This window comes from Lampetra fluviatilis, chromosome 4 (genome assembly GCF_964198595.1).
Source record: "Lampetra fluviatilis chromosome 4, kcLamFluv1.1, whole genome shotgun sequence".
In the NCBI taxonomy this organism is placed as follows: domain Eukaryota; kingdom Metazoa; phylum Chordata; class Hyperoartia; order Petromyzontiformes; family Petromyzontidae; genus Lampetra; species Lampetra fluviatilis.
In genome coordinates this window covers 25293887-25320962 of record NC_136278.1, presented here as the reverse complement: position 1 = coordinate 25320962, position 27076 = coordinate 25293887, and the positions used below count along the sequence as shown (strand labels likewise).

The window sequence follows — 27076 nt, the reverse complement described above, 5'->3', positions numbered from 1 at the left end:
TGGTTGTTGTAGGTGGTGGTGGTGGTGGTGGTTGTTGGTGGTGGTGGTTGGTGGTGGTTGTTGTTGGTGGTGGTGATGATGGTGGTTGTTGGTGGTGATGGTGGTGGTGGTTGGTGATGGTGGTTGGCTAGAAAATGTGTTTACGGTATTAATTTATCTTAATCATACAATTTATAGATGTCCATGGCTACTGTATTTAAACACCAGCTGTGCATGTGTGAACAATTGCAGTTACCACCCTAGGTCGGCTTAAAAGTTACACAATTATCACTAAATTACCACTTCTTTAATTACACAAGCACCTGCTATCCACCGTACGGGACTTTTTTCCCCCTTTGACTATAAAAGTGTCTAACTTTCTTACCACTTACCAACAAGTGACAAGTACAGTGCATTAGCTCCCCGTGGTGTGACGATACCTTCACTTCCTTGTGCAGTTCTTGGGCGTGTTTCATTCATTGGGTTGGGTCTACAGAGAGGCATCTTGTAACAGCATCTCGGACACAACCGGTAATGAGACTTGGCCAATACAATTCCCTATTCCCACCGGCTAACATAATAATTATAATGGTAACCTTATCCAATGTGTTCTTTTGGTTTCAATGCCCCCCACGTAGGGTAATCAATGAAGTACACAGATACGTTCCTGCTTGGAATTGCACTCCGTCATTTTGGATCCGTCATACCAACGTAGTCAGACCACTGATGACCATTTGTGGGAACAGGCTCTCTAGTTGCACGATCAATTGAATGGTGCTTAAGATTGCCAGCTGTGCACGGCTCTTTTTACACGCTTTTATTTAACTCACTCTGTTGACGTATCCTCAAATATTGTAACTCGATTTTAACCCACTTCCCAATGTGGTATCGACTGCAAACTTGGTATACTTATGTCATGCTGATGACAATACTATATTCTATCATTACATGTATTTTTAAACATTCATTTTTATATGTTTCGGCTTGGGTTGAATTGTCCACGCTCAACTGACGTTGGCTGTAAATCACCACGGCCCCTTTACGTTGTGGCAAGCTTCGCGGCCACTTCCTGAAATCGTGCAGTTCTGCCATTACGAGTACGGTGCATTTCATAAAAGCGTGTTTAAAAAAAAGTATTTTTAAATATTACTTATTCTAGCATACGACGCCAGGAGCAGATGTTATTGTCAGCTCTTTGCGGCAGACAGGTCGGTAACGTTCTAGGCTTGGTCGATGGGTTTGCAAGTAGCCGACCCCTGTACAGTGCACGGTCTCACGCGCCCTACTTTGGTAATGAAATCCTCACTATATACTCACAAAAGCTCCCCTGTCACATCAGAACACTGCACTGTAGGCTTCCAAACACGACCACTGGCTTGAACACACTCTGCCGAAGACTTGCCAACACTGCTGTAGCATTAAAACACTTAGCTGTGTACATCGTGACACTCCGCTATGGTGTCAAAACAATTCACTGTGCTATTAAAAGTGTCCCCCTGTGGACTTGCTGTATGGAGGCGGTTCAGGCATTGCCATAGATTTCCCCATGAGGTCTTCTGACCCTGGTATTGCACTGAGAGACCGAAGGGAGAGAAAGAACACAACACAGATTCCAGAATAAACTAGCCGTAACGTGCAGAGACGTGAGCTGAGATATAAGCTCAGAATGGAAATTCAGGATCACAATCATCAGCGCTATACAATACTGTACTCGAATAATCATGCAAAGCAATCTTGATTTGAAGATTTCGTGACTGCAGGAATCCATACTCTTTGGTTCTTTGGGTAAAGTCACGTAGGTATAAAATAAATCACCTACATGACTTTACCAAAAGAAGCAAAGAGTATGCAAAGCAATGTTTAGAAAACCAATAAAATGTGCGTATAATGTATAACCACACGTTAGAAACCTTGATATTTTTGAGCAATTTAGGTTTGAAATGGAAGCATTAATTATATATTTAATATCTTCAAAGGCACTTTTGTATAATCAATAATAACCTGTGTAAGGAACGCCAGATTTAGAGGCTATGCTGATCAGAGCATTTTTTTCCTTGCATGTGTTTAGCACTGTCAATTTAATGATATAGTCAAATAGATGACTGCCCATGAACTTTATACAGCACAAGATAAATATCATCCTAGGCTCTCAAAACATTTACGGTCAATGTTTACCTCTGCATTGACTGCAGTATTGCAACAAGGCAATGCTTATGTTGATGTGCCTTTTACAACATCACCTCTACAGTGCAAGAAACTCATTCATGCTATTGACTTTCTATGCTATTGTTCCCAAGTCTTTCATCTGTCCAACAAAAGAGATGGCCTCCGATAAGAGAGGCCCATTAAACAGAGAAGGTGCCTGGTGTCAGTGGCTGCATGCTGACAGGCTTCGGGATAAATCATCTAATGTTGTTTCAATTAAAGACCCTTTTAAATATTCATTGCATTTGACATTTACTGTATTAAAACATTGAAGGAACACAATCAGAATGAAAGGCTAATTATAAAAGCAATTCGAATACATTTTTTTTTGCACATACACATGTCATTTATGAATGCTTAATATGTAGTATGTAATTATATTAATGTAATGCATATAATAGTGTATATGGCTATGGCACAATTACAAGCTTAACATCTATCCCCGGGGATCATCATGTTTCAGGTTTCTGACATGGCCCATGTTTTACATTCTCTTATATCCAATACAGCACTGCATTAGGTAATTACTGTTATATACATTACATGCATGTGGTGATTTGCAAGCCTGCGTGGAAGCCTGGGATATTGACTTAGGACTGGAGTTGCTAAATATCCATATACAGTAGACAATATTTCATTTTACTGTTGTTCAAAAATATACATTACATTATATGTGCATACAATACGTACTGTATATATAAAACGTTAGGGACTGTTCACTACATGTATTGTCTGCTATGTCGTGTTGCTGCTGGGAAGCTTTGCTGTAAACAATTAAATGATGATTAGCACAGTTGAATTGTCATTAAACAACAGTCAAGTAAAAAAAAAATCCACTTCAATTATACTTTAGTTTGAGATAAAATTCCATGCATTTTATATAGTTGCCATAAATCAGGGGCAATATATTTTGTCACGTTTTTCATACTCTAACCATTCATATTCATGAATTAGCTACATTACTGTCAGTCATTTACATTGAAATTTTAATTGATTCATTTGCGGTTAGGTTTGTATTGAAAAGGTCGTCCAAACTGGTGGTATCAACATCATTAATATGTAAAGATAGTTTCATCTGCCACATCCCACATTTGCGAAAAACATGTCTGATTTTTGTCATATTCTGGTATTACCCTATCATTATATCATGGATGTGTAAATGGAGCAATACTCTTTAATATTATAATGAACCATTTAACTTATTTCAGAATAAAACCTTATTATTCTGCCACTCATCTCACATTTTAGGCTCTTATTACAATAGTGGGCGTTTATTGACATGTGTGGATACAGAATTGAGTCTGGCCATGGACGAAATAATGACTTTAGTACATGTGGAATATTCCTCCTATTTTTTTTATTCCAGATCACACAATGTGGACTGTGTAAGTAAATGTATATGAAGTTATTAATTTAATCGCATAAATACAGCTGACAGTCACTTCACACCCACGCTTAATCAGAATCATGATGATGTAATGCTTAAAGCCTAATTGAAGGCGTTTATCCAACTATGTGACGGCTTTATCTTGTTTCCATAAACCTCAATGACAAGGATATTGAAATACTGTCTGACTTATGCTGTCATCAAATACAAATAAGATAGTATTTGATTTGGCATTTCATATTGGCTTGCTCTAAATATAGGTAGTAAATATGGTATAGAAATATAATTTATTTTGGCAACATTCTCCAACTGCTGTTTGAATTTACATCTCATTTGTGACCAAATAATGCATTTTTGTTTATCATATCACTTTATTAAAAAAAAAGGTTTTACTGGCTGGATTTCTGCCTGGATTACTGGCGTGCGGGAAAGTGCATGGTGATGATGTCACCGCATTCCACAGTGTTGAACCGGGTTCATGCATCACGCTCCCCACCCACCCTCTGATTTGGCCGTGTGTCCCACACAAATGCGTGGGATACACTATCTTGCTATCATATACTATATTAGAAAAAAGTTTGGTTGGGTGGAGGGTCAGATGGTCGGTTACATTCAAAGAGCATTCAGGCTGTTGGTATATATATAGATACAAACATATTTAAGAACCATCTGCAATGTGGTATTAAGAATATGTCAACATTTTTTCATTTCATGTTTAATTAGCAAGGTAAGACCTCAAGGGACCCTTGACCAAAATGATGAAAGCAAAATAAATAAAAGTACAGCAATGAAGAAATTAGAAATTAGAACAAATGTTGTACTTTATTTTTTGGTACGTGTGTAGTGGATTCAACTGAGTCGCAGACGTACTTCTTAGAGGCAACACATTCATTACACCAACATGTAATACACAAAGGGGTAGCTGCCCCTTTACCAGATTACAGCCTAGGGTGGTGGACCACCCGGCTAAACTACACTAACACACTGGGAGTTAACTACAATGGACCGGACCTCGGCTCGGGTACGGGTCCACCTGTTGGAGACTCTTCTTCGATATAGAACGTAGATCTTCAGATGATGGTAGCAATGCTGAACCCCGGTCCTTGTGGGGACCCCGCTTGTATGCTCCCGGGTCGTGGCCGGCCCCGCCCTTGGCCACGCCCACCTTTTAGAGAGTCCTGGCTCTCTCTCGACCCTTCCCGTTGGATCTTTCCCCCCCGGCCCGTAACCACTCCCTAGCCCCCACCTGGGGCCCCATGTAGACTTTACCGGTCACGTGCCTTTGGGGTCAACCAGAGTGCCATGGCCCAGGTTAACCTTGTCCCTTGGCTGACAGTCTTCCACTCCCTCCGGTAGGAGACAGCATTGCACGCCACGCGTGGTGCCACTGCGCTATCCCAGCGCTCACCAAGCCCTCACTAGGGCTAGTACTACACCCACCTACGGGGTGTCCGCGATGACGGTGCATCGCACGCCGTGCCTTGCTAGAGCCGGCATTGTTCGGTGACATTCACGATGTTGCTTCATACGTCATGTCCGTTATGCGAGTACATCGTACGCCGTGCCCCTCTAGGGCCGGCACCATACAGTGACATCCGCGATGTCACTACATCACCCCCCCCCCCCCTTCGTAACACACAGCTGTCCTGGCTGTCAACTCCCCCTTAAAACGAACTAAGTGAGTAAGGCGATAAAAGAGTGAGTAAAAAAGTGATAAAACGCTATGTGTGCCTCAACAATAACAAGAACAATTACCAATTAAATACCCAAACTCACCTTTACAATAATCACCTTTTAAAACAGTCTGCCTCAGCAGCAGACCATACTTTCCCACCTGATGATGGACACTTGTGTTGCGCCCGAAACGTCGTGAGTTATTTTATTATATACCTACGTGACTTTACCGAAAGAACCTAAGAGGAATAATTACACTATTAACAAATGTACACAATCGATGGGGAAAAAGGGTGTAAGCTCCGAACAACAACATGCAAAAAAACCCCGAAAACACACGAACGCTCGGAATCCCCTCCATCACGCACACCTCCCACCTTCACGATTTAACAATGCCCGCAAGCACAATAATGGCTAGGTTCAGCCAATAGCCGATATGACCCAACGAGCGTGACAACCAACTGACAGTGTGGGAGCTTGTGTGCATGGGGATCACGAAAACCGAGTCTTTGAACGAGTCTGTGGCCGGGCCCCCAGGGGAGGTGGGCTCGCTCATCCTGGAGGTCCCGGGGGGAATGTGCAAATGTCCCGTCGAACCCGGCTCCTTACGAGGAGCGGTAGGCCGGGTCGACGGGTCCTCCTCTCCTGAACCCAGTGAAGATGGCGCAGGCGGATGCTTGGGGGACGTCAGGCGCACAGCACCTGAGGGCGGAATGAGATCACTCTCGGCTCGTCGAACACACCTGACACTTGCCCCCTGCGGTGTGGAGATGGCACGAACTCGCGCGGAGCGATGAATGGCTTAAGGCGGGAGGGATGTACAAATCAACTCTGCCGCCCCAAGCGGATGCTCACATCAACGGACCCTCTCCAGGGTTTGAACAATTTAGGCGATGTACCCACCGGTACCTGTGGACAGTGCAACCAGGCTCTGTGTCCAGGTACCCACTCATACGTAGAAGCACCGGAACCCCCTAAGCCGCTCATTGGCTAATTTGGTGCGATTTGGAATTTACCCTGGAAGCTTCCCGTTCCTCGGAAAGCTTTTGAAGAGTGAAGCGCACGGAGTCCGAAATTTGTCTTTCCGACAGATGCTGTCTTTCCGACAGACCTGTTCTTCACCTGAGGATGGCTGCTTGCGTTGTGGCCGAAATGTCGTGAGAATTATTTTATTATGTTTTATTTATATTATTTTATTATTTCCCTTCTACGTGACTTTACCGAAAGAACCAAGAAGAAGATTTATCCTTGTTGGGTGCGGCTTGTAATTGAACATCAATCGGGGGATTGTGTTCCCTTCCATACATAACAAAAACGGTGAGTAGCCGGTGGATGCGTGAGGGGCCATCTATATGCGGCCAGGACTCTGGGAATGCGTAGGTCCCAATCGAGTTGGGACTCACTAACCTGATGGCTTATCATAGAGGTTAGAGTCCTGTGCAGCCGCTCAACCATGCCATCCGTCTGCGGCTGTGGCGGTGACGTGCGTACATTCTTTGTTCCCAACAAATCGCAGACTTCACGCAACAATTTAAAAGAAAAATTATTTCCCTTATCAGTCAAAAGACGTTTGGGAGCACCCTTGTCCATCACATAACCATTGAGGAATGCCTCGGTGATCATCACTGCCGATTGGTTGGGGAGCGGCCAGGCCACGGGCCAGCGTGAAAAATACTCAACGCCCACAAGCAAATACTTATTCCCCCGAGGGGTAGTGGCAAATGGACCAAGGATGTCCAGAGCAACAAGTTCGTTTACGCGTGAAACCTGAATTGATTGTAACGGTGGACAACAGGGTCTCGCCGGCTGCTTCCGCCGCGCACACTGCACACATCCTTTGAGCAAATTAGCGACATCTTCAGCCATGGCAGGCCAAAAGAAGTCTAACTTGAGTGTGGCCAGCGTTTTTTGCACGCCTAGGTGCAAGAGGCCATGCTCCTCTAGGGCCGGCACCATACAGTGACATCCGCGATGTCACGACATGTGTATAGACAATTAGTTTCAAATAACATGTGTTTGCGATGTGGCATGTATGACAATCTTTAGAATGAATGTGTCCAGAATACCTCAACGTTTGCAGTATTCATACATGTGCAATTGTGTAACCTTCCCTGACATTGGCATTTGCTCTCACGTGTGCAGTCGTATCAACTGCTGTATGTCAATCACCTGTCCTTTGATAAGGGACATTTGCTACTTCCATAAAATTAGAAAGGTCATGAAGATGAGCGCAGTGCATGTATAATTAAATTATTTAACACTTTCATCGCAGCACATCCATCACATTTCATATAAGGAATTGCTTACGTATTGGGATAACTTGCTTTTCCCATTGCGCATTATGTTTTACATTATACTTTAAAATACACGAATATACAGTTTATCTTGTTCCCATCATTTTTTGAAAATCAAACTGTCCTAATAATGTTTTTATTAAATCAATAGATATACATAGACCGTTATTTCGTCTATACACGTTTCCTGTGGGCCATTCCCTAAAGAACACTGAACACATCATCTGTTGAAATAGATTTCTGGTAAACAAAAACATACAAGGCAAGAACAGGGAACATGGATCTAAAATCACTGAATGACCATCGCAATACAATCCATACAGCCATCCAGTAGAAAAATCGTGGAGAAAACACATTTCCCTTATATTGCATGCAGCTCTTTGCAACACAGAAGCCCCTTTCCGATGCCAATACTTATTCATTTGTCGTATTGGTGAGCCATTGGTTCCATTCGAGGTTCACACTTCATTGGTTAACTTTTCTATCGTGAGGTTAGTATTCATTGGCCCATACTTTACCTGGAGTATAGCCAATATACACACTGACCATTTTGATGATTATACTCTTAGTTCTTTCGGTAAAGTCACATAGGTAAAATTAATAAAAATAAAACAATAAAAATCACGACGTTTCGGAGGCAACACAAGCTTCCGTCTTCAGGTGAAACCGGTTTCACCTGAACTTAGAGTATGAATCCTTGCAGTCACGAAAGCTTCAAATCTAGACATTTTGATGATTGTTTTTTTACCCTTTTATCTGGCGACAAAATTGACACCTTTTTTACAAGGAGTCATGTTTGCATTGACCACAATACCTGCGGTCGGAATGCAAACAAAAAACATAACTCTGATAATGTATGCACTCTCCTTGAAATTGATTGGTCCACACCCGAGACAGCTTTCCTTAAAGCCGAGTCTCACATGGTGTTGGACCAGATGACGCCAAAAGGCGCACTGACCATTTTGTATTACAGGTAGGAGCAACAGTTCCACACTGCCCACCAGGGATTATTTGTCTGTCATGTCGTGCATAGCCACGCCCTCGATTTGTATTTCATAGAGCGCTTCGGGTGGGCTCAGCACCGCGTGACGCGCCGCCCCACTCAGCTTGCGCCGCGTGACACGGATCGTACGAATGCGCTGTCCAACCAAGTTCCTACCTGCCCACTCCGAAGGAACGTGTTTGATCCATGGCCATCGCTTTCATGAGTACAGCTTTCCGATGTTGATTTCTATTGTCACGGTTGCGCGTTTGTTGGGAGAGCTGTAGTGTTTTGTCGAATTGTCATTTCCAGCCAGTGCTTGTCTTTGAACTATACTCTTAGGTTTTTTTGGTAAAGTCACGTAAGTAAAAAAATAATATAAAAAAATGAAAATAATAATTAAATCACGACGTTTCAGAGGCAACACAAGTGTCCGTCTTCAGGTGGGACCGTCACAGCCAAATTGACTATCAAGTGAAGACGGAGACTTGTGTTGCCTCCGAAACGTCGTGATTTAATTTAGTTATTTTCATTTTTTTTTACCTACGTGACTTTACCGAAAAAACCTAAGAGTATGAATCCTTGCAGTCACGAAAGCTTCAAATCTAGAATTGTCTTTGAACTCTTTGGAGATCGGCAACAGTGATTCACCTTAAATACCCCACGCCAAAGTGTTTATATTGTTGACCCTGCAAACGCATTGATTTGGATAAAGCCTTCAAAATATTTATTTACACTGGAGGAATCCATGTGCTATAAAGCTATTTTTCACAGACGTTCAGTAGGGACTGGTAAGAATGTTACAACAGATAGTACAAGGAAGGTTAACAAATCACCCAGAGACATAAATCAAACTAAACCATCCTCACCCTACCAGGCAAAGCCCACTGAGGCATTACTTTATTTTTCAGAAGTGACCTGGCCACCAATGATAGCTCAACAAAGTGGCCTATTATGTGGACATTTTTGCTTGAATTTACTTTTACAATTCAGACCGAAGAGTTACATTGTCATCAACTTGTACATACTATTAGATTTCAGTTCGTTGACACATTTTCAATGATTGTTTTTATTTACCCCTTTGGCAGTTAGGTAAGATGTATGGCATAGCTCAGGAGCGAAGATTAATTACAGTGATTAGGTTTCCTCTGGTAATTGATCGGTGCACTTTGCAGCTATATGGCACTTGTCATGTTATATTGTTTGCACACAGTTTAAGCCTATTTAACGCTTTAAACGCCTATGATTGTATTTTAAGTTAAAACTTTGAAGGGCAGTTTCAAAATGATCATCAATAAATTGTGCAGTGCTTCAGATACCATTTAACATAGTTGAATATGCCTTTGACCAAACTGCGCCAAATCACATCAGATCTTGGAAGCTAAGCAGAGTTTAGCCTGTATATTGCTCATATACAATGAAGAAACAGGTGTTGTCAACAGGGGACCGTTCAACAAAATTCATCTTTGTCCTGTTTTAGGCTGCAGCTTGCACCAATGTCCACCAATGTGTGGAGGGCCTCATTCGGCAATGGATCAATAAAAAGGGACATATTTCACTAGCTTTTTTGCCCTTCCAAGGACGGGTGGAAATTGCAGTAAATTTGTAATATTCAATAGAAAAATTGTTCAGCTCATGATTATTAATGAGGGGAGGGGTGCGGCATGTGGAGTGCGCGACCTTGTGCGTTAGTGTAAATTTCTACGCGGGCATGAATATTAATGAAGGGAGGGGAAGGCTCTTGCAGTGACGTCACGCACGGATGTAGCACTGTGCTGCGTACACTTTCTTTAAAGAAACGTCATATTTGAAGCGGCTTTACATAATACATTTTTTTATTGAACTCGACCTGCGTTAGTGTAAAAATCCACCCACTCATGAATATTAATGAGGGGGGTGGGCCTCATGTGGAGTGACGTCACATGGGGGGGGCCTCATGTGGAGTGACGTCACACGCGGGACGGACAGACATTTCTGGGTGATTATAGTAGGTAATTAATTTTTTTTTTAAATCAATAACTGATATGTGCAGGAACAAAAGCAGTTTTATTTTGCATGTCTGCAATATTTTAACAAAGACAAATGCCGTTTAAAAAAGCATTGCCATATTTAATGTTGCTGGAATAAATATGGTTGTAAGGAGATCAAGTGGACATACTGGAGTGTAAAATGTCCAAGTGGTTCTGGCATTGTAGTCTAAAAAGAACAAACTGTCCTTTTATTAAATATAGTAATCAGCTAATAAATACATGCTTTTGAGGGAGGGCTTATACATTAATAATAATAAAAATGAATTTCGAAATGTCTCTTGAATCACAAGACTATATTTTATGAAGATCGTGTATTGGAATGTTTGTCCATTTAACCGTTATAGTGAATGTATGACGGAGGAAATGGTACTTGGAGAACACTGGAAGGTCTGTACAGATGGCTTTGCAAACCACTCGCTAAATGGGTGGTGATATGGCTTTCCGGCAGCACGTTTTGCCACTTGTGGCAAAGGTTCACGGTTCCAATCCGTCGGCTGCCTTGATTATTACTGCGAGTGTATTAACTGCAAATATACACGCCATTTGCTTCATAGTGGATGTTAAAGATCCTGTGATGTCATTTGCAAGAGGAGGCCATTGCGTACCGCTGTCACGGTACAAATTTTAAAAATGACTGGCGGATTATAGCATCCCCCCCCTCCCCCGACTGCAAAAAAACTTTGTAGGGTCTCGACTCGGTGACGCTTCTTAGGTAAACAAGTCGAATAATATAATAAAACTGCCGCCATCTGGCCATTTTGTAGCACAGTGCGTTTTGATGCCCCAAAAATTTGAATTATCCGCAAACCTTTGCTTTGAAAGCACTGGATTAGAAGTGTGCGTTACAATTATGTCGTGGACAGATGGTCATATATTTAATTTGTAATGTTTCCAAGTTGATGTTCTTTTATATCCATCCACAGTATATGTTCGATATATATGTCCCTAAAATATTTGCTGGAATTTATGGGATGCCAAAAATTGCTTTCTTGTGCATGGAATAGGTTCCTTAGAATTGATTTAACACGTAGGCTTTCGCGACCAATGTTGTCCATAATCAAGGTGATGCACTTATGTGGTGAACTCTGTTTACTTCTTTGAGCTGATGTGCCAGGGACTTATCATTTGATAGTCTGTCTGAATTACAGTTCATGTATGCATGTTTTCCTCAATCAGGTTATAAGCCTAAGCTTTATTGTCATAGATGTATAATGAAATCTTCATACATATATTTAATTTACCGTCCTTTGGTAATCCGCTGATGGATGAAGGTCATTGGAGTTGTTTTATCACTATGTTGGTCAGTGCCTTTTTCGTAAAATATCTAAATAGCTCAGTGGGCCTTACCTGGTCAAATAAATATACATTTAGAAATGGTCGGTGGGGGCAGGATCGGTTCAGATCGCTTCTTTAAAATAACTAATTGCTCATTTGGCTTTACTTGGTTAAATGAAACATTTCGATTTGAAGCGTTCGTGACTGCAGGGATTCAAATTTCAAAATTTCTTGCCGTGGTTTTCACACCTGATGATGATTGCTTGTGTTGCAATCGAAACGTGAGAATTTTATAGTTTTATTTTTATTATTTTATTATTTCCCTTCTACGTGACTTTACCAAAAGAACCAATAATGTAAATCAAACATTGTTTAGTTTAGATGTATTTTTTTTTAGTGATTAGCTTAATTTTTCTATACTTTTCACTCCTTTAGTCTTTTTTTAATTGTCATTTTGTGTAACTTTCTGACCCGCCCCTAGTGGACATTTCTGAAAAAAGAGCTTCATAGCTCATCGGATTTCTCCACGATGAAGAAAGATTCTGATGTACCTCTCGCCACTGATTTTCGCCATGGCTGGTATTCAGACTTGGACCGCAGGGTTCAAAACGCAGTGGATGAACTACTGCACAACCATAGAGATGCTTACATTTGGGACAGAAATGTGTGACCAAGATAAGTCTTATTGTTCATTGCCTTGCTGAAAACATCTCTTGTGTTGTGAGTAGCTGAATATGAGTAGTAGAGATAGTGCAAGTTAAATTATGATAGCACTTGTAAGAGCCCGTTAACAAGAACTGCATTAGTATTGTAATTGGTGCAGCAGAGATGCTTTGAGTGCACATCTGGCAAGGCTATGCCTTTAAATACGCAGCTGTTGTACATAGCATGCAACAATGATCATAAATGTACCTTCACATTTTATTTTTCTATTATTTAAAGTTAAAACATTTAAGTTTATACACAATCGTTATCCTGTATCACATTTTGTGACCCCTGAATCACAATGCCGTGAACATTATTTCTATATATATCACCAAGTTAATTGCATTGTACAGGTGTTTCAGATTTGTCTTGTTTGGAGTACATTATGCTTGATCTTTTTGGTGTGATGAGTGGTATTGCCCCCAGTTGCCATTACCCCTACTCTGGCCACTGTGGTATATTCCAGGCTGCAGTGTCGATGTGAATGGGTTTTGCCTGCTATAGTCAAGAGCTGCAATGAAAGCCTAATTGTAAATGCTATAATCAGCTGTTTGTCATTTACGGTTCATGTTGATTTTAAAAAACAGGGTGTTTTGCCTGGAGACATTTATTTTATGCTGGGTATGTATAACAATGTTTCGTAATATTGCTCTTGCAATTCAGAAGGACTTATTTCTGTATTGTCTCTATGACATTGATCAACATTGCTGAATGTATTGCAGTAATGACTTGCTTCATGCGCCGGATGTTTTTTTTCTTCTTCACTTTTTGGTGAAAATGTGCCGCTATATCTGTCAGGACCGATGGGTGAAAACATCCTCAAAATTACATCAATCAAGCCCTTAAATGTGTAGGTATACTTGTGTATCAAATGTTAACCTTATTCAACATTTCTATTCGTATACATTTACAATTTTAGTGTTTTTATTCGTTAATATTTACTTTATAGAGTGCGCATACGAGGCTTTGGGTTTATTCTTAGATTTCACGTGCAGACAAGGACTGTGTCCACAACGTTGCTGGGTTGTTAATGTTTGCTCCGGTTTCTGCAGCCCGTTTCGGTGCCTGTCCCGCCACTGCGTGTGAGTGTGTGGTGATTGGTGGGGGGGGAGAGATATAATCCCGTGTACAGTGTCGTTACCCGAGCCACACAATATAGCAAGGTGAAGCAGTAACTAGAGCGCAGTAGGGCTCTGCATGGCCATTGCCATGCATAGTAGTTAAACGCGTTGTAAACACGCAGCCTTGGTGGGAGCTGCTTTTCTGCCGTCCGTTCTAATCACGTAAAAAGAGCAACTCGGAAGAGTTGCTGCAATTCTTGACCTGTCCACTTCATAGGTCGTAGCAGCACTGTCTCGTGATTTATAGTGCAAAAAAAAGCCCGAATATTGGACCGGTATTTTGACATGTGCAGCATTGAGATCTGTCCATAATAAAGGTTTTATGGGTGAGGTCGCGTAGATATATGTCATTAACCAACCACCCTACTCGACACAGCGAATTCATCAGGTTTGTCACGTAAACTAAACGTAGCAATTAGTTACTACTTCAGTTCACCGAAAGCCTGTGTCTTAAACCAAGATCTGTGTTGGAATTAGTGTGTGAATGCACGCTACAGTTAATCATTGTCAGCCAATATCTGTCTATTGCTCGATGATGGCCTTCCAAAGCAGGTTGCTATCGCGCTCTTGGTCTTGTGATGTGCACACGAGCTCATTTCATTGCTCCGTCTCCAAAGTGAATATCCCCTCCAGCATGTTTCCTCCTTTGCTTGGCACTTCCTCATGAGTCTCGAAGACCGGCCATCATCTCTTCCAGTGATGTGTCCTGCTTAAGCCCACTTTTCTTACCGGTCAAAACGTTCCATAAAATACCTGCTCGTCTTTTTATCGTTCAGTGTTATTCTGTGCATGCATCTCTCCATGCTTCTTTACGCAATTTTTAATATCCCCCCCAACCTCCCCGCTATTTTAATTGTCATGCGATTCATGTGATATTAGGTCATATATATTGATTAAATTATTCCTCTTTTGCTCAATAATATTACTTTCCGTAATGTACAGTCGTTCAGGTTTTCAATTAGCACTCCAACCTGAGCAGGTTCACCTCCATTATGAATTATACAATATTCTGCAACTCCCTCGCAAAGGTCATACATCGCAGGAATTAATTAGCATTTCAAATAAAAAAGAGGAAGTTCAAAATGTCAAGTGAAGAAGCAAACAGCGTAAAATGGGAAATATTTCAGACCGGTTGTCATAACTGTGGAGACCATCAAAGAAGCAGGGTTATTTGTAACACAAATGGCTGAATTAGAAACTGTTGACACAGAAATGAAATTTAGTGGCTCAATCATGGAAAACTTTCTCAATCTTCTATTCAAAAAGGGTGACAAAGCTTACTCAAAGAAATACACTTTCTCTGGCTTCCATATTTACGTGCTTTGAAAAAAGGGCCTTTCTCTGGACTTGTCACCTATTATGTTTTTTTATTTTCATGGCATCGTTATGTTTACGAAGGTGAGGTCTTTTTTGGTTATTTGTGCATCACTGCCAATGTAGCATCACAAAATCATTTCAATTACAAACCCATTAGCTTCTTAGCGCACGTACATATATCATTCACAAAGATTTCGAGAACAGCGTAGAGGAACATTTTGAGGCCAACCAAGCAAATTAGTAAGCTAGAATTCAGAAAGGTTTCTCTGCTATTGGCCACATATCAATCGGATTGATAGTGAAAAGTGCAGTAAGTATATGGATATATTGGTGATACAATATAGTAGAAAAGTTTACTCTGACAAAAAAGGAATTTTACATGAAAGTAGATTGCTAGATTATATTTTTAAGAAAATGTAAGATTTGTAAGACGATTTTCTAGTACTATAGGAACAGACTTGAGGTACGGCGTGTGTTACATTATATCCACTAGTCACATGGTTCCTTGTCTTTGCACAGCAGTTGTGTTGCTCATGGCAAAGGATCTTGCTGAGCCAATGTTATAACACAGGGGTGATGCTTCATTCATTCATGTGTCGTAACACAGGTATGCACATTAATTGAATAGTTATGTGTCCTGTGTGGGCAGGTTTGACTTGTTTATGCGATGAATGCATCTGTCTTCCTTTCTCCTCACACACACCAATAACACAAAATAATCACGTGAATTGTGTTGTTAATGAGCCACGTTTATTTTAACATTGGCTGTTTATACATTTTTTTTATATAGCGTCATTATGCAGACTGCAGCTCACAACACTACACAATCCTCAAAACACGGAGGTGCATATAAATTCGGATGTCTTCAGGCAATTAATGAGTGCTTATATGTGTGGGAGGAAATCGGAGCACCCGGGGAAAACCCATACACGTGAGGAGGCAACACTTTTCCATCCAGATGGGACAGATGAAGATTATTCATAATAAAGGTTTTTGGGTTAGATCACGTAAGTATAAATGTGTCGTAATCCTCAACCACCCGACACAGCCAATTAGTAAGGGATTTATCACGTAAACAAAATGCCAAATAGTTACTAGTTCAGCCCACGGTGTGTTGGAGAGTAAATCCACAACATTTACAATTTGAATACGACGTTTCGCTGGTAATTACAACCAGCATCATGGGGCGATTTGCCAGAATAGTGAAGCCCTCCACCTGCTCCTAGTCTTAAATAGAGCAGGACGACGTCATCACTGAACCCAATCAGGTGCAGAGATCCAACACACCGGTAGGCTGAAATAGTAATTAATTGGTGTTTTGTTAACGTGACAAATCCCTTACTAATTGGCTGTCGGGTGGTGGAGGGTTACGACACATATTTATGCTTACGCGATCTAACCCAAAAACCTTTATTATGAATAATATTGGTCGCGAAAGCCTACGTGTTAAACGGATGGAGATTAGTTCATGATTGCTGCACCTCTTTCTCCTGGCAAGCCAGGGTATGGTACCTCGACACCTATGGGATGGGAGATACACAACATCTGTGTGATCCACCAACTGTCGCATCCACAGTGCTCAATCACAGGTGGAAGCTACCACCGCGTAAACTTGTTTTTGTTTGGCGTGAAATTTGTATGGAAGATACAGTGCAATTTGTATTTATGTAACGTCTACATATAGCCATATCTCAAGACACTCTACAAGAAACAGTGAGATCTGGGCTACATGTCGATGGTTCTATATATTTATTCTAAAGAAGAAGCAGTCAGTCATAGGCAAAAGAGAAGAGGAAGGTTCTTGAGCCTGGACTTGAACAGGGGAAGGGAGTTATCAGTACGGATGGCTGGGGGAGGCAGTTTCATATTGTGGGGGCAGCAGAAGAGAATTCGCGCCCTTCCACCAAGTGGAGGTGATTTAATTATATTTGTAGCTCAGTTTTCGCTTTTAAATATCCATGTGGCTTAGTGCATTTGAATTACACTATGTAACACGATTTTTGTCCCTGGGTAGTAAGTGTTATTCTTTAATTGATTATGCCTAAAAGTATAGAAAATGGCTATTCCCACAAACTTTGCTTTTGTGACCAGGACTATGTGAAGGAATGACACACATGCACACGTTTTTTCATTGAAAATAGGTACATTTCTAAATATCACTGTCCTGGTCACAAAAGCAAAGTTTGTGGGGAATGATAGCCATTTTCTGTACTTTTTAGGCATAAGCAATTAGGAAATAACACTTACTACCCAGGAACAATTTTTTTTTGTTACAAATGTTATGCATACCCTGGCTATTATTATAGTCAAAGCCAAATGAATTGCGTTTAAATGCAAGATATTCCAAATGATGAAATCTAGTGGTATTACAAAATATTTTTTCTATTAAATTATATCAAAATCTAATTCATTTCTAAAACGTTGAAGCTAAAAAGCATCTTGAATAATTTTGTCCCTCATTTGTACTAAAAAAACTCTGAAGTAAAAAATATATTTAGATTTAAAGCTTTCGTGACTGCAGGGATTCATATTCTTGGTTCTTTTGGTAAAGTCACGTAGAAGGGAAATAAAAAAATAAAAAATATATAAAATAATAAAATTCTCGCGACGTTTCGACTGCAACACAAGCAATCATCATCAGGTGATGAATATTGCAAGAGTATAAAAAAATATATTTATTCAACATCACCAGTAATTGGACACTGTCAAGTTTGATACAGAACGAGTGCTTTTTATATTCTTTGGGTCTTTGAGTAAAGTCATGTAGATAGGTACAAATTAATAAAAATAATTAATATAACTAAAAACTACAACGTTTCGATCACAACACAAGCGATCATCATCAGGAGGAAAGAGGGGGGGGGAAATCCGCTGAATGCACACTGTTTATACCTAGCTACGTGACTTTACCGAAAGACCCAAAGAATATGAATTCCTGCAGTCACGAAAGCTTTAAGTCAAAATTTGATTGCCTTTTATTTTCAGTTGAATGCTAGGCATAGTCTGTGTTTACAATTCGTCACAAAACTCTGCACAGTAGGTAGTTGTTGCTAACCAATTTAACACCAACGTGGACTAATGCTCACTGTTTAGTTGTGCAAATTTGTGACAAAGGCCGACGTTTGTTTGGTATTTCAGTAAAATCCTACTGTGCTAAATTGGTGTGATCCACTTAACAAATATAATCACAGCAAATTCACATCTAGGAACATTTAACCGTAGCAGTATGTAAGTCTCTTTTTTGCATCCATGCAAAATGTGTGTTTTTTTAATGTCTCATTCATCAAGTATTGATATTTAATACTCAGATATGTGGTGCTAATAACACAAATCTGTCACAGCATAACAACGTGCCATGAAACATAATAAGCTGGGCAAGATGGGACTTTAACTGAAGTCAATTTAAAATGTCCCTGATTAAGATGGACAACCATATGATGCAATATATAATATCTACATGCCAAGTCTTGCCCTGTGGCAGTCTGGTCTAGAGGGAGGGATCCATCCCAGCTTATGAAATGGCTTGTAAGCATTGAGAAAGGAACAAATGCTGATTCAGTATGTGCAGTTAATAGTTAATATTTTACGATAAAGCGAGCAAAGGACCGTATGATTACATTGCGAAGCTGTGTTGTGGGATCATTTCTGGATACCAAAAACTTCGAGCTCGCATTTTTGTTCGACAAGGTCGCCCGAGTGCTAAGGTTAGATTCAAAAGCCAAGAATCCCGAATCCCACAGGCAGGAGCACTAACCATGAAGCCACCATAGCAGTTTGATATATTACATACCACCACAGTATATGTGCACTGTAAAAAAAAAGGACTCACTTATGTTGTGTGGACAGCACACAACATAAGTGAGCACTGAGGTCACGTACATTATATTCCTATTTCCTTTTCACACCAACCCACACTGACCAGCGTGGTGGAGTGTGGTCAACAACCCCTATGGCGGACATGGCATAGGGGGAGGCATTCATTCAGCCATGACTTGACAAAGGGCTGTATAGTAGTGAATCAGAATCAGAATATGTATTTATACTAGAGGAATCCGATGAGCTATAAAGCTCTTTTTCACAGATGTTCAGTAGGGGGCGGGTAAGAACGTTACAACAACAAACAATTCAAACTATGATAGTAGTGGAGTGTACAAGAAAGGTAAACAAATTACCCAAACACATACAGATAAAACGAAACCATCCCCATCCTACCAGGCAAAGCCCACTGAGGGATGAACTTATTCTTCATAAGCGACCTGGCCGCAAATGATAGCTCAACAAAGTGTTATTAGTATGCCTACGTATTTTCATGAAGATATAGTTAGAGTTATTAATTGCATGCTATGGTGCTAGTAAGTACTTGTTGAGACTTGCACTGAAGAATGAATTGATAAAACACATTTTGGTTTTAATTTAGTTGCAAATTATTTCGTCCACTAATTAAGTGCACGCGTGTGACACGCTCAATATTTTTGATAAAGTCGATCACATCTGAGCATGCCTGAATCGTGTAGGATGTCCAAACTAATCAAACACTTTCTAATGGAAAAGCTGTGGTAATATCCAATCGGAATGAAATTTGCTGCGGTCAGCTCTCACCATTATGTGATGATATGTGACAGGTAGTTATAGGTGTAATAAGAGCCTATGTCCGGCTCACGTGGTGATCGGCTCTGCCGGTCCTGCTTTACAGCCAATGGGGGGAGAGCCTGGGAGCATGGCCCTGGCGTGATCGAGGGGTGCCAGCTAGGGTGATTGGTTCTGCTGGTTTTGGCCTCAGCCAATGGGAAGAAAAGTCAGGGGCATGGTCCCGGGAATTGATGGGGAATCTAGAAGATTCGGCGCAGGCTACCAAGGATTGGCTGGAGCGTACCACGTGACCCAGGCATTAAATAAGGGGAGAGATGAACGACACGGGGTCAGACGAAGAACGAAGGAAGAGAGGGGCCACGCGCGAGCGGGGCTCCGAGTGCCACGTGGCGGTGCGTCTCTTGTGGTCTGTCTGCCCACTTCCCGTTGCCTGCCAGCAGTGGGGAGTACTTGTGAACTGGAATAAATAAAAGGACCGATTCCACAAGTCGTCTCCAAGAGTATTATTACATAGGTATTGTGCCAAGGGCATCATTATTAGTCATGCTTGTATGGAAATATTAACAACAATAATTTACAGCCCTTTTAAATCATCTCGTGGATGAAGGCTTTCCCACTCTGTATCAGACATTAGCACCTCTGATTCACACGGTTGGCTATGTACGTTGTGAAAGAAGTTCAACATACATGCACACATACAGACATGGTTGTTGTTTGACCATATTTCACCATGCTAATCAGCGTAGCTTTTGAAGGCGGGCATGAAGGCCCAGGACCAGTTCAGATATCATTCACCTCTGATGTTTGCCATGCCCAAAAAGCAAATTCGATTTGCCGGGTTCATTGTGCAGAGCATTAGCCACTGTGCCACTGTCCTCACCGCATTTAAATCGTCATGATTACCAGCCTTGATCAATCCCCTGTGGGATGAGAGCTTCTGCACGTTGTCTTTGCCTTGCGATGCCACACTCCGTGTCACACAAGCACGTGATCCAATCTTGTTTCTTCATCTCCGTGGTGATTATCCTCTTGGGCGTGTTCCCTCTATTGGCTGCCAGGCCATCTCCAGTCTCGTCTGCCAGCGACCTTCCCTCATATCAATGTGTCCTGTCCAAGCCTGTTTTTTTTTAGTGTCAATACGTCTATAATTTCCAACTCAATCAAAATGTAGACTGCTATATACTCTAGGTTATTAATATTGATCAATCAAATGTTCAAACAACTGTAAATGGATGACTGGGAACTTACTATAAACGTGCATGTTTATCGAACTTTGATTCAACTGCTCAGGATGTTTTTGTGTGTCTCTGATCCCTTTAAATCTGTTCCTTTCCATGTGTAGTGACTGACTTGGAGACGTAACTTCTTGGAGGCAATTCTTTAATTAATCACTGAGCACACTGTTACACACTCTCTGCTGTTACACAACGCTCTGTCTCTCGCCTAAATGCAACTCTACACTGGTTGCTAGCCTACAACACAACGCGAGCTGTCTGACACTGACGGTGCTGAACTAAGACAGCCAACTACTGCTAGCGGCGCAATTATAAAGTGGACGACGACAGTGATGAAGGCACGAGACAACAGCGGTGAAGGCGACAGCAACGACGATGATGACGAGGGGATCCCACTCCAAACGACGTCCCCGATCTCCTGCTCGTTGTCCCCCTTTATCCTGTTCGCGTGGCCTCGCCTTGGCCACGCCCCCCTTCTGGAACCTACGAGCGGGCTCTCGACGTGTCCCCTCCTTAACCTTTATCCTAGATCCCTCTCAGGTCTGTCACGTGGCCTGCTGTCAATCAGGGCTGCTTCACTCTGCAGATCCCCTTCCGGGCCAGCAACAAGCGCTTTGCTACGTAGTGACCAATTCTATGTCACTACACATGTGTAGTGGGTTATTTTAGAGACACACTAGTCGTAGGAGGCAACACACGTTTATTATACACTTTAGACACTTGTTCACACACGGGATAATTACAACCGGGTCAGGGCAGCCGGCACGCTGCCTGACCCACGACGCCTGAGTCTAAGACTTAGCAGGACTGGTTCCATTACAACGACAGACAACCCTGATCCAGCCTCGGGACTCCCCTTTTATGCCCCTCGGTGTGGCCTAGCTCCGCCCTCGGCCACACCCCCTTCTGGAACCTACAAGAAGGTTCTGGGCTATACCCCACGTGTCCCCTGCCTGGCTCCGCCCTCAGCCACGCCCCCTTCTGGAACCTACCAGAAGGTTCTGGGCTATACTCCACGTGTTCCCTCGGTTACTTTTGCCCCACATCCCTTACTCCGGCCGATCATGTGCCCAGTTAGCCGGCCGGGCTGCTACGTCCTCATATGCCCCTTTCTGTTGGCAACCAGCGCTACGCACCCTAGTGACCCATTACATGGCATTGCATGCTCTGCTGGCAGAATGGCTGCTATGCCCCCAATTCCCCTCGATGCCAGTAACCAGTGCTACACGCCGTAGTAACCCATTCTTTGTCACTACACGTATTTAATCAACCTAAATTACCAGCAGGATAATGTAGTGAAATTTCCTCACTGTCACTGCCACTCTTGCTCCAAGTCTGAAACATTTGAGCATAGGATCCATTTGCTGTGCTAAACCAATCTCAACAAGTATCAAATGTGTTTAAAATTCATGAGGGTCTGTTTGGCTCCAGTCTCTTCATGGGATTTGGTCAGAGGGAAGTGCAACTTGTTGAGATGCAAGAAAATTACCATGGTCTCTGCAATATACAAAGCAGGGCTTTTCCAAACATGGGTAAATGGTGGAGCAGTCCAGTCACTTGTTTGTCTGGCTCGAGACAAAAGTGGTTATATTGTCGGTATCTCATCTAGCCAGAACGCTGAACAACACCGCAGACGCTCCCAACAGGGGCTGGCTGGACCTTTGTGTGTTTGAACTGCATCCATAAATGTTTGAGAAAATGTCACAGATTCTGATGCCCTCAGGTGGTCGTGTTGACGTTGCATCTAAATGCCAAAGCCACAGCTTATTATTTAATGTCCCACAATCCACACGAGGCAGCCCTAGACACATTGTAGCACGACTGGAGTAAGGGTCTTGGCTAGGCTTTGCCTTCTTATCCCCTTGATCACCAGATTTTGGCACACGTCAGAGAGGACAGGACGAGAGCAATTCTGGTAGCCCGAGTGGCCCAGGAGTTCCTGGTTTTCTAGTCTGCTGGAAATGTCTGTGACTACACCTTGGCTGCTTTTACAGTCAATGCATACCTCTGTATGCATTGACTGCAGTTGGACATTTTTCAATTAAATGCCTGAACATTGAATGGTGGCAGTTTTTAGGTTAGGTCTCCAGGAGGTGTCGCGTTAATCACCATATTAAGTCCAGGCGGGCGTCAACCTCGAGGGTGTGTTAGAGACCCTGGTGGTGTATCAGATAAACTAAAGCTAAACTAAACAATTATTTTACCAGGTAAGGCTCATTGGAGCTATATAGCTCTTTTTCAGAAGGGACTTGGTCGCAAATGATAGCTCAATGAAGTGGCTTATTGTGTGGAAATTTATAACAACCAAATACTCAAAACGCATGTTTCTAAATGTGAATTGAGAAAAATCCACACGACCATGTAAACTCTAAATATACAGGCGCCAGGGTCGGGTTTGAACCCACAACCTCCTGTATATCAGGCGAGGTCGATAGACCGAGTAACGTGTCGTCTCAGCCAAATCACTGTCTCATGGGGGGCTTCATGAGGAGTGTCTCTGCTGCGGCTCCTAGAATCTGCAACAACTTTGTGGGATTACCACTTCCTCATTGGAGAAACTGTGAGTGGTGCCAACGTGATCTCCAGCTTGATCTGGGTGATGCAATTGAAGAGGCCCCTGGGTTGATCACCTGTCCCACCAGCTAGCTTGCAACTGGTGCTTGGACAGCTTCCAAAAACACCACTTGACACTCACCATTTGACTTATTGGCTTCGAAATTCACAACCTCACCTATTGACGAGGCTTGTGTAGATGGGAACTGATATCCCTTTTCCACTGTCACATCTGAGCCGAGCCAGTGTGACGCACTCACGTTACGGGTGGTTTTTCACTGCTGATTTTCCATGCTCCGCTTCCATGCTAAGCCATGACCAAATCGTGATACACTGGCCTCAGAAGACACCTGAATCTAGGCGAAGCAGGGTCAGAGGCGATGCCAACAATGAATTAATGACGTATGACGTCAGTCAAGACACCGTGAGGACACTATCACTGCGTCATCTGTGCATGACTCTACTTGTCCAATGCATCGGATGTCAGTTGGCACACTGCCGGAGCATGGAAAAGAGTGTGAGGTGTTGGTTCGAGCAGAGCTGGTTAATGGGTTTGGAGTGCACCATTGATGTCAAGCACGGGCTCATTTGTAAAAAAAAAAATTGACAATATTTCAAGACTATGTTTAAATACTGTTGTTATTACATACTTGATCTGGCTAGCTCTACGAATGGCTTCTCTGTTCATTTGTTTTTCAGAATTGGTTTATACCTTGGGTGACGCGTGAGAAGAATTTAAATCTAGGTGATTTAGAATCACTCTTTAACTCTGACACTTTAACATTTTGTTAAACATTAAGAAAGATCTAAATTCTCTACCTGTAAAATCGGCTCTATTATTTACTGAATCATGAATTCATTTATAAAAATGAATATCATGCAACTTGTATGCAAATCCTGATCATGATAATCTACATATAGCTTTTTTATAATATAATATAAAACCACATTTTTCATTCTTCATAATAATGCAATAGTGCAATACAGTATGATATATGATTTTTTTTAAAGTTGCAATTTGCTGAATTATTACATAGACATACAGTTAATATTCATGTGGAGTATTTCATCATGTTCCCAATGCCCTCTTTTGAATGCTATTGTTTTCTAAAGTAATACAATGTAGATTGCTCTGTTTTGATCTGCCTGTATTGGTAACATTAGCAGTGCCATATATAAGTAATGTTTTTTGAGCAAGAGATGTCTATCAACCATCAACCAAGTTAATAATGTAGCTGTTTTCTGTGTGTCTGTGAGACAGCCTAAGTGTGCTGGCAGCTTGTGTTGCAAATATTTTGGATTTCCACTCACTATTTGGAGCACTGCAGGACTGTTTAAAATGTGTATAACATCGAGTCTGCTGAAAGCATCGCACTTCCGCTTTAGCTCGTTTGGCTACATACGGCGAGAAAGAAGTTCAACATACATATATGGGGCAAAGTGGAAGCTTTCATAAATAAATACAAATCTGGTTCTTGGAAGGAAAAAAAATCCCGTTTCTAAATTGGGCCATTGATTCTATTATTCAGGAAAACGTTGCGCGCTATAAATATGAGCAGGACATCCATAATTGGTTGGTTTAGGCGACAGATCTGTTTGCATAGCTCGTCAATCCTAAGAGTTAATAAGAATGTTGGTGTGGTCTCAGACCTCTTGAAGGGATTGTGCTTGGTACAATCACATGACCTTGACTGAAGGTCTCCAAACGCAATCCGTTAAAGCCATTTGACAGGGTATATCTAATTGATCTGCCATGGATATATGAAAGCTTTCTTGAAGCAAGAGACCATGTGCTCAACAAGCTCAAATTTGTAGCCACTACATTGTATGCGTAGTCTGGTGTATTATATTGGACACGACCATACTGGACATCTGTGAAATAGGCCTCCAAACCTCATCGGATTCCTCCAGTCTAAATAAACATTATGATCACGATTCTGATTATATATATTTTTAATAATCAGTTTGGGCAACAAGGGCAACTACATGTATCGTAAATCTTCTATAGTGTGCAATGCATACTTGAACGAACGCCAGGATTTTACCAATTTCTTTGGGTACCCCCCACCTCTTCCAAGGTGCCTTGGCAGTGTGGAAGAGTAGGCCAAAATAACATCTAGAGGCGCTCTCTAGAGCTCCAGTGGAGGCCCTTCTGTCGGCAGTGGTATGGCCACTTCATGCAGGGTTGTACCTTTATCTTTTTTATTTTCTTCCGGGTTTTTCATAAATTAGTTTTGAAGGCATATTCATGAAGCGGAACCATGTCCACGTTAGGGTTGCACAGCCTCAGTTTGCCGTGTAAGATTCAGTTTTTTCATCCAATTGTACGTAGAAAAAAGGTAGGTCCTGCACAATAATTTGTGTGTTGTTGTCAGTGGGTCATTGAGTCCCAGGGAGCATCATCTTCAGATGTATTGTGGTGTCTCTTTGGGTCTTTCGGTAAAGTCACATAGATAGGTTTAAAGAAAATAACAAAAAACTACGAAGTTTCGATCACAACACCAGCGGTCATCTTCATGAAAAGGGGGGTTAGCTTCCAAAGGCAAACTGTTTATAAGGGTTTGAAATAGGCATAGGCCAAATATCAGCAGCCAATATTAATCCAAGTGTTGGGCAGCCAACCCGACGGTGGTTGGTTTTTCCACCAATCAAAGGGCTGCCAGGTGAAAATTAGCATGTTAATGAGAGATTAGCATGTTGATGGAAAATCCAGAGCCGCAAGCGAGGGGAATTCGGCGCACGAAGTGGCTGTGTTGGTGTGAAGCTTGTGAAATTGGCGTTAAAGCACAACTAACATCGGAAGGTGGTAGGATGGGAACATCATCGCCAATTATGATTTAAACTGGTTGATAACGTCCTTCCAATGATTGCTCAGTTTGTACCCATCTTCTCGGTTGAAATTGTCTGTGTCTATATATATGGATGGCTTCATGAACGAATCTTTGTTGATCTTATTCTCTCTGAGATCAGGGCTAGGCCGTCCCTGAACAAGATCCGTTTAGCATTTCTCTAAGACGAAGGTACTTTGCAAGCCCACTGCCTATCAACAAAGATTTGTTCATGGAACCATCCATATATATAGACACAGACAATTTCAACCGAGAAGATGGGTACAAACTGAGCAATCATTGGAAGGACGTTATTAACCAGTTTAAATCATAACCAGCTATAATGTTCCCATCCTACCACCTTCCGATGTTAGTTGTGCTTTAACGCCAATTTCACAAGCTTCACACCAACACAGCCACTTCGCGCGCCGAATTCCCCTCGGTTGCTACTCTGAAATTTCCGTTAATATGTTAATCTCTCATTAGCATGCTAATTTTCACCTGGCAGCCCCTTGATTGGTGGAAAACCAACCACCGTCGGGTTGGCTGCCCACCACTTACACTATCATTGGCTGCTGACATTTGGGCTATGCTCATTTCAAACCCTTATAAACAGTTTGCCTTTGGAAGCTAACCCCCCTTTTCCTGAAGACGACCGCTTGTGTTGCGATCGAAACGTCGTAGTTTTTTGTTATTTTACTTGAACCTATCTACGTGACTTTACCGAAAGACCCAAAGAATATGAATTCCTGCAGTCACGAAAGCTTTAAGTCAAGATTTAAAATAACTAACTTTGTGAATACTGTAGATTTAGAAGTAGAACAACCTGTGTTTGGACATTGTCGTTTATCTTCTTGATCCTTCTGCCTTGTAGATAAGTTAGTGCTTTTAAATCTGATGC

At 41.8% G+C, this 27076-nt stretch overlaps 1 protein-coding gene across 2 annotated transcripts in view; it reads left to right on the top strand.

The window, feature by feature from the left end:
* The window catches only part of LOC144931686 (oxidation resistance protein 1-like), a 151639-nt gene that overhangs the window by 36237 nt on the left and 88326 nt on the right, over window positions 1-27076 (top strand). The window lies entirely within an intron of this gene.